The sequence below is a fragment of the Pelodiscus sinensis genome, chromosome 20 (genome assembly GCF_049634645.1).
Source record: "Pelodiscus sinensis isolate JC-2024 chromosome 20, ASM4963464v1, whole genome shotgun sequence".
Classification (NCBI taxonomy): domain Eukaryota; kingdom Metazoa; phylum Chordata; order Testudines; family Trionychidae; genus Pelodiscus; species Pelodiscus sinensis.
This window is the reverse complement of record NC_134730.1, coordinates 19,338,098-19,350,463: the sequence shown is the minus strand read 5'-3', so window position 1 is coordinate 19,350,463 and position 12,366 is coordinate 19,338,098. Positions and strand designations below refer to the sequence as shown.

At 42.9% G+C, this 12,366-nt stretch overlaps 1 long non-coding RNA gene across 7 annotated transcripts in view; it reads right to left on the bottom strand.

The window, feature by feature from the left end:
• The window catches only part of LOC112546137 (uncharacterized), a 273,950-nt gene that overhangs the window by 250,663 nt on the left and 10,921 nt on the right, over positions 1-12,366 (bottom strand). The window lies entirely within an intron of this gene.

The window sequence follows — 12,366 nt, the reverse complement described above, 5'->3', positions numbered from 1 at the left end:
TCAGGTAAAGTCTGACTCAGAGTTTGCTTCTGGAGGTAGTAAAAAGCATATAAAGAATGTAAACACTAAGGCTGTGTGTACACTGGCAGGTTCTTGCGCAAGAATCCGCAGACCGTCCACACTGCCTACCTACTCTTGCGCAGGAAGATTTACAGTACAGCGTGGTAAGAGAGGGCTTCTTGCGCAAGAACTACGCTCTTTTCTAACAGGTGTAAGCTCTCTTGTGCAAGAGCTCGTGTGCAAGAAGGCAGTGTGGACATGCAGCAGGGGTTTCTTACGCAAGAAAGTCCTATGGCTAAAATGGCCATCAGAGCTTTCTTCCGCAAGAGAGCGTCCACACTGCCATGGATGCTCTTGTGCAAAAGCACAGCTCGCCCATGGCAGTATGGACATTTTCTTGCGCACGACTTCTTGCACAAGAACCCTTGCGCAAGATGTTCTTGCGCAAGAAGCCGCCAGTGTAGACATGGCCTAAGGAGTTGTGTCACCGGCTTCAGAGGGGCCAACTTAATCCGAAGGCCCTAGTTTAGCTCAAAACTCTCAAGGATTTTCATATGCAGTATCAGCCCCAACATTCTCAGGCACGACATAATTATTTATCTTCCAGTGACTTCAGTCAGGCTAGTCATGTGCTTATATTAGGCCTTGCTGAAGTGGGACCTTCATTCAGAGTTCCTCACAAATTTGCACCCAGGAATTCTACTTCCAATTAATATTTCCTGTTTCCCTCTCTCCTCTGCTATTCCTGACCAAGCTGCACTGTCGAAGGGTTTCATAACAGTATGGATGGCAGACTGCTGTCCAGTCCCAGGAGTTGGGAGGACAGGCCAGGGCATGTTCCTACACAAGAAGGATGGTTTGTTGGCTGATTCCTTTTGGATAGGGAGCAGGGTCCTTCCAGACAACTTGAGGAGCATTTGTTCTGTCTGGTTTCTTGGGAGAGTCATTCTGAATTTGTTTAAGTTTAAAGAGAATCACCAAAATGTTTCTAATTTATTACACAGGGATAAAAAGACACTAAGAACAGCTGGAAGGCCACATTCCTTTGTGAAAAAACACACATTTGCATGCTGTGTACTGGCAATATTGCAGGCTCTGAACAATATTTTTTAAATGCTGGTACTCTAAATCCATTAGAGGAACACATTCATTTAAAATTCCATAAAGGGATGCAAGCATAAGTATTTGCAAGGCGGGGCACTTAAATGTACAAACACCCCGTTTATTTGAATTTAAAAATCAGTAAACATTTAAGGTCCAGATCTCTGGCTGATGTTAAACAGCAGGGTTCTGAGAAACACCAATTTCTCCCAATTCAATATCCATTCCTTATGGCCCAGATCCTGCAAAGTTACGCATCTACATAACTTCCCATGCTGTGAATGGTCTCTGGGATAATTTTCAGCATGTAAAATTAAGCATGTAAGTCTTTGCAGATTTGGTGGTTCCCTCCCACACCTGAACTTACAAACATCCAAGTTGCTAAAATGAAGGATTTTAAAAAATCTGATTTTAACTATTATTAATCCTTTCTGCTATTATTTTGCATTTCACTCCAGTTAATCAAGGGGCAGCGGGGAAATAGAGTAGCGAGTTTTAATTGCACTTCTCTTTGGTTTCATGTCTAGGTTCTTATGCTGTCCGCAAACTATTATTGTTTGGGTTCTCGGTATAAAACAATTTTCTGTAAGACAATTCATGACAACGTTCCTATCCAGATTTGCTTTGGTAGGTCCCTTTTCTCCCGGCCTTTCATATCATAATAAAGTTCCTAGTGGACAGGATCCCTTTAAAATGAGAACACAACCACCTGCTCAGATGTCTTCCTTCCAGAGGCTGATACTTACCTGGGAATGGCCTCCCAGGGCTGGAGGTTTTAGTTGAACATTGCAAGAACAATAAGGATTTTTAGGGGCATTATGACTGGGTTAGTAAAACACAGCTGCCCCTGAAAGTCCCTCATTTTTCTTGCTGCCTCTCAGTGCCCTCCAGGTCCCCGTGCGCTCGGAGACTTGACAGACTTGCTTCGCTCCGGTTGGCTGGTGCTGTGTAAAACTGACACGGGAAGGTTTCTGCAGTTTCCCCAGTCCTCTCCTCTCTCCCCCAGCAACCGCTCAGAGAAACCACTGGAGGTGCTTAGTCATCATAAGTTTTGCCTTTCGAGCTAAATAGTGCAACGGGGGGAGGGGGAGGTTATATGCTGCAGTGACTTTTGGTCACTAGCCCCCTGTGAGCCAATCGAAATGCCACCCAGCAAACCCTGCCAGCATGGGCAGCGGGTACAAGAGGCAAGGGAAGGTATTGCCTTCCCAACATGCTAGGCGTGGCCCCTCCCACAATCCACACCTTGCTTCAGCGTGGCTCCCGGGCTGCCCTTGGGCTTCAGCCACGCTGAGGCTGGGACTGCATGCTGCTTGCCTTCCATTTGCTCCGGGGCTGGATGCTAGGATCGTGTGCTACCCGCCCTCCCTGTGCCCTGGGGCTGGAGAAGCCAGGACTACATGCTGCCTGCCCTCTCCATGCGCTGGGGTCAGGGAGGCTGGGACCACACGCCACCCTCTGCTCCCCCATGCTCCAGGGCCAGGGAGGCTTTTGTGAGGGGCTGGAGAGCTTTCCTTACAGTGGGGGGTGGCTTGCAGGGGAAGGGGGGAGCTGGAGCTCTACCCCTACAGTGTGGGGGAGCTTGGCTCCAGCAGGGGGCAGGGCCTTGAGTGGAAGAGGCAGGGCTGGGGGGGGAGTTGCCCCCCCCCCCCAGTCTTAGGTTCATCCACTGCCCATGCTTGCAGATAGCTTTTTATCCTGAACAACTAGAGCACCAACCAAATCGGGTTCTGTATGAAGCACACGCAAGGAACAGCAAATCCAACGAGAGATGTCATTCTGGCTGGCGGAAGGGGCTTTTCTCCGCTCACAGAGACCAATACGGAACAAGCTCAAACCACTCATGCTGTCATCAGAAGATAAACCGCTGCGCGCTAACGGAAGGTCAGCAGTAACAATCAACTGTCAGTGGTAGGAAACCACACACAGCCTCAGTTCCTTTTGATTTATTAATAGAGGCAGGACAGTTGAGATTTGTATTAGGAGATTATTATTGATTTTTACCAGGAACCCCAATCATGACTGGAACCCCACTATGCCAAATGGGGCACAAACACAGAACTAAAAGATGGACCCTTCCCCAAAGAACTTCCAACCTAAAGGGCCACAGGATCTAGGTACCCAGATCCTACTGAAAATCTATGGGAGCTACATGCCTTTTAACTCCTTTGAAAATCCCATCATACATCAGCACATTTACGACTGCACAGTTCTGGGTGAGGAGAGTGGGGCTTTTTCACCAATAATTCAAAGCTTTAATGGGTGGACTCAATTGAACTCCTGAGCTAATCCCTGAAATGCCTCATTTTGCATCACACCTAAGGTCCTTCCCTTGCCCACATATCCATTTTTGAATGCCTTGCAGGCTTTGATATATTGAGACTCACAGCACTCCTATGGGGTGGGACAGTGTGATTATCCCCATTTTAGGGATAGAGAACTGAGGCACACAAAGACTAAGTGACTTGCCCAAGGTCACACAGGAAATTTGTGGCAAACCGGGAACTGAACCTAGGGTGCCTAAGTCCCAGGCCAATTTCATAACAGTAACCCAGCTTTCCTCTTGCATTAAAGAAGGTGCAAACGTTTCCCGATACATTTCTTGGTAGTAGGGTAGGAAGAGTGTCATTGGTTCAACAGCTCTTAACATGAAGCTAATCTCCGCAGAGTGACAGCCAGCAGCTCTCTGATGATAAACAGAACAACCTTTTGCTGTGCCCCCTCGTTGCCCGGCATTGGGTTGGATTCAGTTTCCAACAGGTGTGTTAACATTCATCTCCAAAATAAAGTAAGCTAAGTTGGCACATTCAGCTGCTTTCTCTGTACAGAACTGCATCTTGTTTGGAGTTGCTGAAGCGCCAAACATGTCATCACCACGGATACAGCTGGTAGGTTAGCAGTGTTGCTTTGCATGCAACGTAAATGTCTAGATTTTACACACTACACAGACACCAATGAGGTATAATATTAGATTTCTATCTCCCATGTCTTCTAGGGGGAGACCACAATCTGCCTTTGCAGGCAATGAGAGTCAAAAAGGTCTATAAGACCCTCATTATTTTTATACGGACCATTTTTCCCCCAGAGGCTGAAATACAAGTAAAAGAGAGCTCTTGGTCCTTGTTTGCTAATAAAACACCAGCCATGATTCTGAGCCAGCAAACTTATTTGCAACTTTTTAAAATTATGACAGCAGTTAAAAAAAACAACTGGTGTCCTAAAGGAAGTGCAACAGCCAGGTCTTGTGCAAAGAAATGCAGAGCAAGAGTAGCAAAATGCCCTTTAATGCATATTCACTAAAATAAGCAACCTTTTTATTATTCTTTATTACTGTGGGAGTGTGTAAGAGCTAACACTCTGTGGGAGAGTTCGACATCATGTTCTTTTTGTGCCGGGTGCTATACAGACAAGAAACACAGGAGGCAGTCTATGCCCCAGAGAGCTATCGATCAGGACATTATACAGGACAAAACAGGCAGAGAAACAGGGTAACAATAAAATAAAGAGAGTTTACAGAAAAGCACACGTCACAGGGTGATGGAATCACCCACACCAACTTCACTCAGAGATTTGTATTTATTTAGAGCAGTATCTGCTAGGCGACTGGTTCTTTCCTCCTCAGAGCTCTCAAGCTACAAGCGTTTGGATTGAACATGGCTCTTTGGCATTGCAAGTCCAGACTGAGCAAAGTGCACCAGAAATGGAAAGCAAGATCCAGGAGTTTCGTTTCACTGTCCAAGTCCCCAAGTTGACAAAGGCATTTAAGCACGTGCTTAGCATTAAGCAGGCGAGCAATCCCATTGTCCTTCGGCAGAGCACTTAAGTACATGCTTAAATCCCGCTGATATCAGAGCGGTCGGTCATGTGGTTAAATGTGCTTATGTGCTTTGTTGGCTCTGGGCCTAAGCTGAGCAAAATGCAAAAACAAGACAAGGCAGAGAAAAAAAATCATCATGGAACACGAGAAGTAAATTAGATTTTTAAAATTCTTTCAACTTTAATCATCTGAAGGGGTCATTAATAACAGACAAGAGGGTTGTTTATTTGTTTGCTTGTTTGAAAGCGTGACTTTTACGTTGTCTGGTTTCCTTTCCAAGGCAAAAAGTGAAAACAAAATGTTCCATACCCCAAATGAAGACTGGTGCAAATCCAATGGAACAGCACCAATTCTCACCAGCTGAGGACATGGCCTTGAGTGCAGTCCCTCAGCTTGCTCCCGTTTGGCATCAATGCGAGCTTTCCTACTGGGAGCAGGCTCAGACTCCATGTTAAACTAGACCAAGAACCGACTTTAGAGCACTTGACAGTCTGAGAAATCTAAACACACGTTATGTGTCTTACAGGTGAATCCGATTGTATTTAAATGAGCCAGCGGACAAGAACATCAAGAAAATGGCTGATGCTCAAAGATGCAGCCTTGCAATTTTCTAACGTCTTTTGAGACATGGGGGCGGTGCCTGCATCCAAAAATTGATTATTTTTGGTATTTAGCCCCTGGAAGAACATACTATTTTATGAATAGAGCCTTGTCTCAAGATTTATTCTTGAGAATATGGTTGAGGCTGATTAACATCTTAAAATGATATTCTGGATCTCCAAGGAAATACTGAATCTGTGATTTCAGAGTACCCATAAAAGTATATAATTTCATAACCCATGTTATGTCAGCCATGCCCAACTCAAGCAATGCGCAGTTGCACCACGTGTCCAAGGTACTGCAGACAGTTATCAAGAGGTTATTACAGGTTGGACTTCTCTGGTCTGGTACACTGGGGACCTCACCGGTCCCGAATGAGGGACCAGAGGAAGTCCCCTGTTACCGGCTCCCCCGACCACCTTCCTTCCCCACTGCCAGCCACAGCCACCCCACCTCACCACAGCCCCGCCGGGCTGCTGTACTCTTACTACACTCAAAATGCAGAGCAGCAGTGGTCCTGGCTCATGACGGTCCAGGACATACCCCTGTTGTAGCTCTGCAGTTTAAATATAGCAGGAGCCTGGCTGGCTGCCTGCCCATTTGACTCCTACTACATTTAAACTGCAGAGCTGCAGCGGGGTAGCTATTGGACCGGCACAAGTCGAGACAAAGCGCCTTCTCTTCTCGACTAATCATGTAGTCAATATGATTAGTCAGTTTACCCGCCTCCTAACATCCTTAAAACAAACCCAATTCTTTCAGTATTCCCTCATTGGTGATATTTTCCAGACCTTTCATCATTTTTGTTGCTCTTTTCTAGACCCTCTCCAGTTTCTCCTGCAGTTTACATAAGTAAGGGTTACAGGACTGAACCCCAAGGGGCCACAGCTTATTATGTTCCCAGTCCCGATAAAACATGAAAGTGACAAAAATACTGGAAGCCACGTGGATTTCATGCAGCACAGAGGCTCTCTCCTGCTCCAGGAAGATTCACCTGCCCCTTGCTATGCTTCTCTACCCTCGCTGCAAAGAGCTGAGCTAACCAATGACTCGATTTCTCTGAGAGATACACTTGAAAGGGCCAGTGTGTTGTATGGGATCACTAAAACATACAAGTACAGAGAGTATGTGCAGAAAGAAAGAGGGCAGTACTAGTGCATGAGTGCAAAAACACCTCGCCTCTAGGGTTGGTTAGGGGCATTTCACACCATTTGCATTTTACTAGCTTTGATGTCCTCAGTTTGGAAGACCGGTTTGTCCACCTGTCTCAGAAGAGTTGGAAAGCCCAAGTTATTTTATTTCAGGCCTCTTTCCCAGGGTCTGTTTGAAACCTGTCAGGTTTGGATAATTAAACACCCCACACAGATCTGTCATGGGCCGCACCCCAACCAGGCAGGTGCCAACCATTCAGCTAGTAACTTGTAGTGCTCATCTAACACTTTCACCCTGTTTTGAAGAGCTCACCATTATGTGCTGGGGACTTACACACCAGAAGAATAGAGCAAGGCCATGAAGGCATCTACAGTACCCGACTCAAATTACATTAAACAAAACAATTAGTTTCAAGAGACTTTTTTTGAAATGATCAGAGTGTCAGCTTTGCTGTTCAAAAGAAGAAGCTCAGACACATGCCAGCAGCAGCACAAAATTAAGCCACGCCCTTAACCCTTGACCAAGATAAACCAATAAACCAAGTATAGAATCTGGGGGCATGTCTACACTGGAGAGTTATTTTCAAATAACTCCCCTTATTTCGAAATAACAAGGCGAGCATCCACACTACCAAGCCTGTTATTTCGAAATAATGGGCTTGTTATTTCAAACTAACAACTCCTGCTTGTGAAGAGGAATAAGCTTACTTCAAAATAGTTATTTTGGGGAGTTATTTCAAAATAGCTTATTTCAAAATAACCTAGTAGTGTAGACATAGTCTGAGGGGGAAAGTGCTGGGTATCCATCGTTGGCACGAAGGCAGAGTCTCTGAAGTAAGAATTCTGGGGTGATGCCGCTCTCAGAATCTGCAGGGGTTGGCACCAGCCCCTGCAATGACTAATCAATTACCTGCGGAGAAACTCCACAAGGGATTCTCCTCTTTGGGTTATACCAAGCAATGTTCCCTTTAATTTTATCCATGTGCAGATTTTTCCATCCATGTGCAGAATAAATTTTATGTGCAAATGTGTACCACACGTAGAAACCAAAATCTTGCTGTGGGCACTCTGCTAATTAGCTAGGCCGCACTGGAATCTCTCCTGAGTGACTGCACATGCACCCAGCTTTCAGGGAACACTGATACCAAGTAAAAGGTAATCCGGCCCAACGGGCTGATTTAAAAGTGAAAACAGTACCAAATGAGATACAACATGTAATGCCAGATAAAGACCCCTCAGGGCAGGCCAGATTCTGCTCCCAGTGACACCTGCATGAGGCTAGAGCAGCTCCACCAAAATCCAATTATTTTAGCCTGGTAAGGCACAAGTATAACTGAAATCAGAATATAGCACACAGAGACCCTTGTTGCAGTTATGAGGCAGACATAATTTATATAATAGTTAATTGATGTAAAGACACTCCATTTAGTATCATAAACACCTGCCTACGATGCGTATTGTGCTTAACACAGTGAGAGCCCATCATTGGAGACACTGCTGACTTAAATTATGATGGAAACAATTGCTTTTAAACTAATAAATAGTCACCTACAGCATTTTAAGCCCTGATTCGAAAAGACACAAGCACGTGCTTCACGCTAAACATGGGCTGAAAGACTCAACCACTGAAGCACTAAGAAACCGGGAATGCAGCTGATCGCCATGAGCAGAGGAACGGACTTCAGAGATGTGCGCTGGCCAAAGTGCCGAGCAAAGTGAAAATAGTAAGCAAAGATCAGGGAGAAAAAGTGCAAAGAAAATTGGATTTGTAAAAAGGTTTCCTTTTGAATTAAATAAGGAGTTATTAATAATGTCAAGGAACACATCGCTTCATTTACTGCAGATGGAACTTTAAGATATGGACTGGCACTGACATTTCATGAGCTTTGGGTGTCTAACTCCCTCAGGTTCCTTTGAAAACCCCAGCCTAAAAGCACCTCCAAATTCACAGGTTTCATCACAATACAGGTACTTTTTATAATTCCCAGGTGCTGATATGGCAAAGCACATCAGCCCAGGAGTAATTGTGTGCTTAAGGTATAGGCTTAATTAATTTGCTGAAGAAAGATTTGATTAGTCACATGCTTTAAAGTTAAGCAATGGTAAGTGCTTTAATGAACCAGGGCCAGTAATCTGATCCAATGGATCATATACGGCTCCTAGTTTCCCAATTCCTTGAGGCCGAAAAAATGAAGTGAATTCACTAAACAGCATCAGATTGATTATGCTCTGATAAAATACACAGGGTTCAACATGCCCCTGATTTTAGATTTTAATGCCCACTTTTGTAACAAAATTATTTCTAACATTCTCAGTTTACCTGGAATGGATATTACTAAAAGATGAATAACAGATGTTAAATATCTCAAGTTAAGTAGCATAGTAACATTACTAACATTATCCAGAATTAAGAATATTGACCACATCTTACAATGACTTATTTACATATTTAACTTTGGGATTACTCACAGTGTCCAAAGTGAAGCATCTATGCATATCTTCGTGGGACTACAGCCTGGGTCTATACACATGGGCTGTGTCTAGACTGGCCACTTTTTCTGGAAAAGCATCTGCTTTTCCGGAAAAACTTGCCAGCTGTCTACACTGGCCGCTTGAATTTCCGCAAAAGCACTGACGATCTCATGTAAGATTGTCAGTGTTTTTGCGGAAATATTATGCTGCTCCCGTTCGGGCAAAAGTCTTTTTCCAAAAAACTTTTGCGCAAAAGGGCCAGTGTAGACACAGAGATTTGTTTTCCGCAAAAAAAGCCCCAATCGTGAAAATGGCGATCGGGGCTTTTTTGCGGAAAAGCACGTCCAGATTGGCCACAGACGGTTTTCCGCAAAAAGTGCTTTTGCGGAAAAGCATCCTGCCAATCTAGACGCGCTTTTCCGAAAATGCTTTTAATGGAAAACTTTTCCGTTAAAAGCATTTCCGGAAAATCATGCCAGTCTAGACGTAGCCAAAGAGGTAAAACATTGGCTGTTCTATATCCGATGGAGTCTTTGTTTTTTAAGGGAGATTTCACACTTTAAATTAATATTTCTCACAAAAACAGCTCACTCTTGGAAGTCCAGCAAAATGGACTTTTGCTTCTGAAATCCTTCAGCGACAATGCAATATAACACCACCACCCTTTTCTTTGTAATGAGCCATGGCTCAGATACCTTGACCTATTGCCTACCACCACTTTTTCTTATGAGAGGAATTCTGCCTTTGTACAATGTGAGCGTTACAATAAAAGGTTAATTTAATTTCATTTTTTTTTAAATTGCCTCTAGAGCCTGTATGGAGATCATACAAATAATTACACATTGAGAGACTGGGATGTGATAGGAGAGGACCAGGTGCTGAAGACCGAGGACTGGAAGGAGTCTATGCAAATTGGCTTGTTAGGCTGTATAAATTACAAGCCTGGCAGAAAGGATATAATAAGGGTTATCCATGTGCAGAATAAAATTTGCTATGTTCACCAAAGCACGTGCAGATGTGCACCACAAGTAGAAACAAATGCTGCCAGCGTGGGAGCTATGGGCATGCTGCTAATCATCTTGGCAGCACCCGACTCTCTCCTGGGTGGCCACCTTAGCACACAGCTTACAGGGAACATTGGTTGTCAAGGGGATTAGTTAGCTTGTATTCAGGAAACGATCTGAGACCCTCCAAAGAAATTGTAAAGTATTGTTATTACTACCAGAGGGCCCATCACATGACAGGGTGCAGTCAATAAATCATGGGTCAAGTCTGGTTATTTGTGTCAAGTCATATTTTATTAGCCAGAACATTACAGGATGTTTGAATGTTTTTCTTGTATCTTTCTGCCTCCTCAGCACAGTTCTTCCCAGCTCATGGTAACTGCAGGAAAATCAAATCTCCTCCATTTCCAGAAGATGAACAAAATGGAACTAAGGGAGTCAATGCAAACTCCCCTTCTGGAAACATAACTGCTCCCATTTATGGTTTTGCCACGGAGGCTCATGCTCAGGCAAGTTGGATGAAATAAACAAACTGGCTTCTCACTAAGGAATCCACATGACCTATCAGTAGTGCCAACTGAACCAATTTGAAAGGGAGGGGGGGGCTCCCCACCCAGATCAAAACCTCTTTTAACAGTGACTGCCCAGGAGATTTCAATTAGTGTAGGGCATGTGCAAATCAATTTTCAATGGCCAACCAAGAAAGCAATGATTTTGATTATAAGGATTAGAAAAGAAAGTTGTGTCAATTCCGTAGGAAGCATCCACCAATAGAAACAACCCTTGTGAAAGAAAATAGCTCCAATAACTAATAAATGGTGGCTATTACTTTCAACCCATTCAGTAAATTCATGAAAGAGCACATTTTATTCCCAGGGAAAGTGAGAAAGAAAAAAAGTATTAGATTGCCAGAAAGATTTCACACTGAACCCTAATATTCTCTCTCCTTTCACACTTAATATGATAAACACTCTCTTTAAAATTGTGCAACCTTTGGGTTAAAGTCTCACTGTTTTGTTGGGCATTTACACTGATCTACTAAGAAAAGTTTGTGCAAAAAAAAAGTTGGTTATTAGACAGTATATCTGATTAACTCAATCACTATATGGCTTTTATGTACTGGGGAATTTGTAAATTGACTTTTTTTACCTGGATCCCATCCTGGTAATTTTTTTTAAATGTCTAACTATAGGAAACAATTACTAGACATACTGTAAGTGACCGTTGGAAATATGCTATATTTTGGGGGTCAATTTTGTATCCAAAAAGCCTGCTTGTGTGAGTAAAGGTCCCAGGAAGAGCTCCTGGATTTATTAAATTCCATTAAATAAATTAGAATGGTGTTAGCACATGAAGTTCATGTTTTAAATATTTTCCTTTTCTTTGTTGTTAACACCATAAGGTTCACATGAATAAAGACTTTCACTTATGGGCAGCAGTAAAACCACAACTTTCAGTCAGACCAACATGCATGCAGTCTACATGCAATGTTGCCTACAGTGACTGTGTTTGAATATGATCTCTGTCCAGTGACTTGCTAGCCTGTTAGAAATAGTATAAACCACATTAATGAGTATTATGTGCACAGTATTAACATAAGTATTTAGAAGTTACATTAACTGAACATATTATGACCTTCCCACAAGTATGTCCACTCATGCTAAGTATCCTATAATACTTCACAAAGCTGAAGTCAGCTTTGGTACTTGCTAATAGACAACTCATAAAATGCAAAATATATACATTCTATGTCCTAGCATAGGTATTTTCAGAGGCAAATCGTTTAGAATATAGTATTCAAGAGAGAACGAGAAAAATACAGAACAAAACAACCGAGTTAAGGAACTGTTACAAATTGACAAGATTGGATTTTAGTGACTTATAGTAAGTTTCGTAACTTGTAACACTATTATCAATTTAGCTAGGTTAAATATATATTTTCAAAGTATAGCTTCTATGTGAATATGCCTTAAGAATTGCTTCTCAGAAGCAGAGTATGTACGTTTCCTTTTTTGTATTTTACTTTTTAATTTAGACAATGAATGTGCCTAAGTTCAGTTATTTAGCCTTTTGAACATTTTTAAAAATGAATTGTGACTAGTGAAACAACTGACTACTTCTTTTATTGAATAAATTAAATAGTAAAGCAATCTGTACCACTAGCTACTTTGTATGTCCATAACTAAAATATATGAAAGGATGGGAAAAGTGTGTGTTAAAG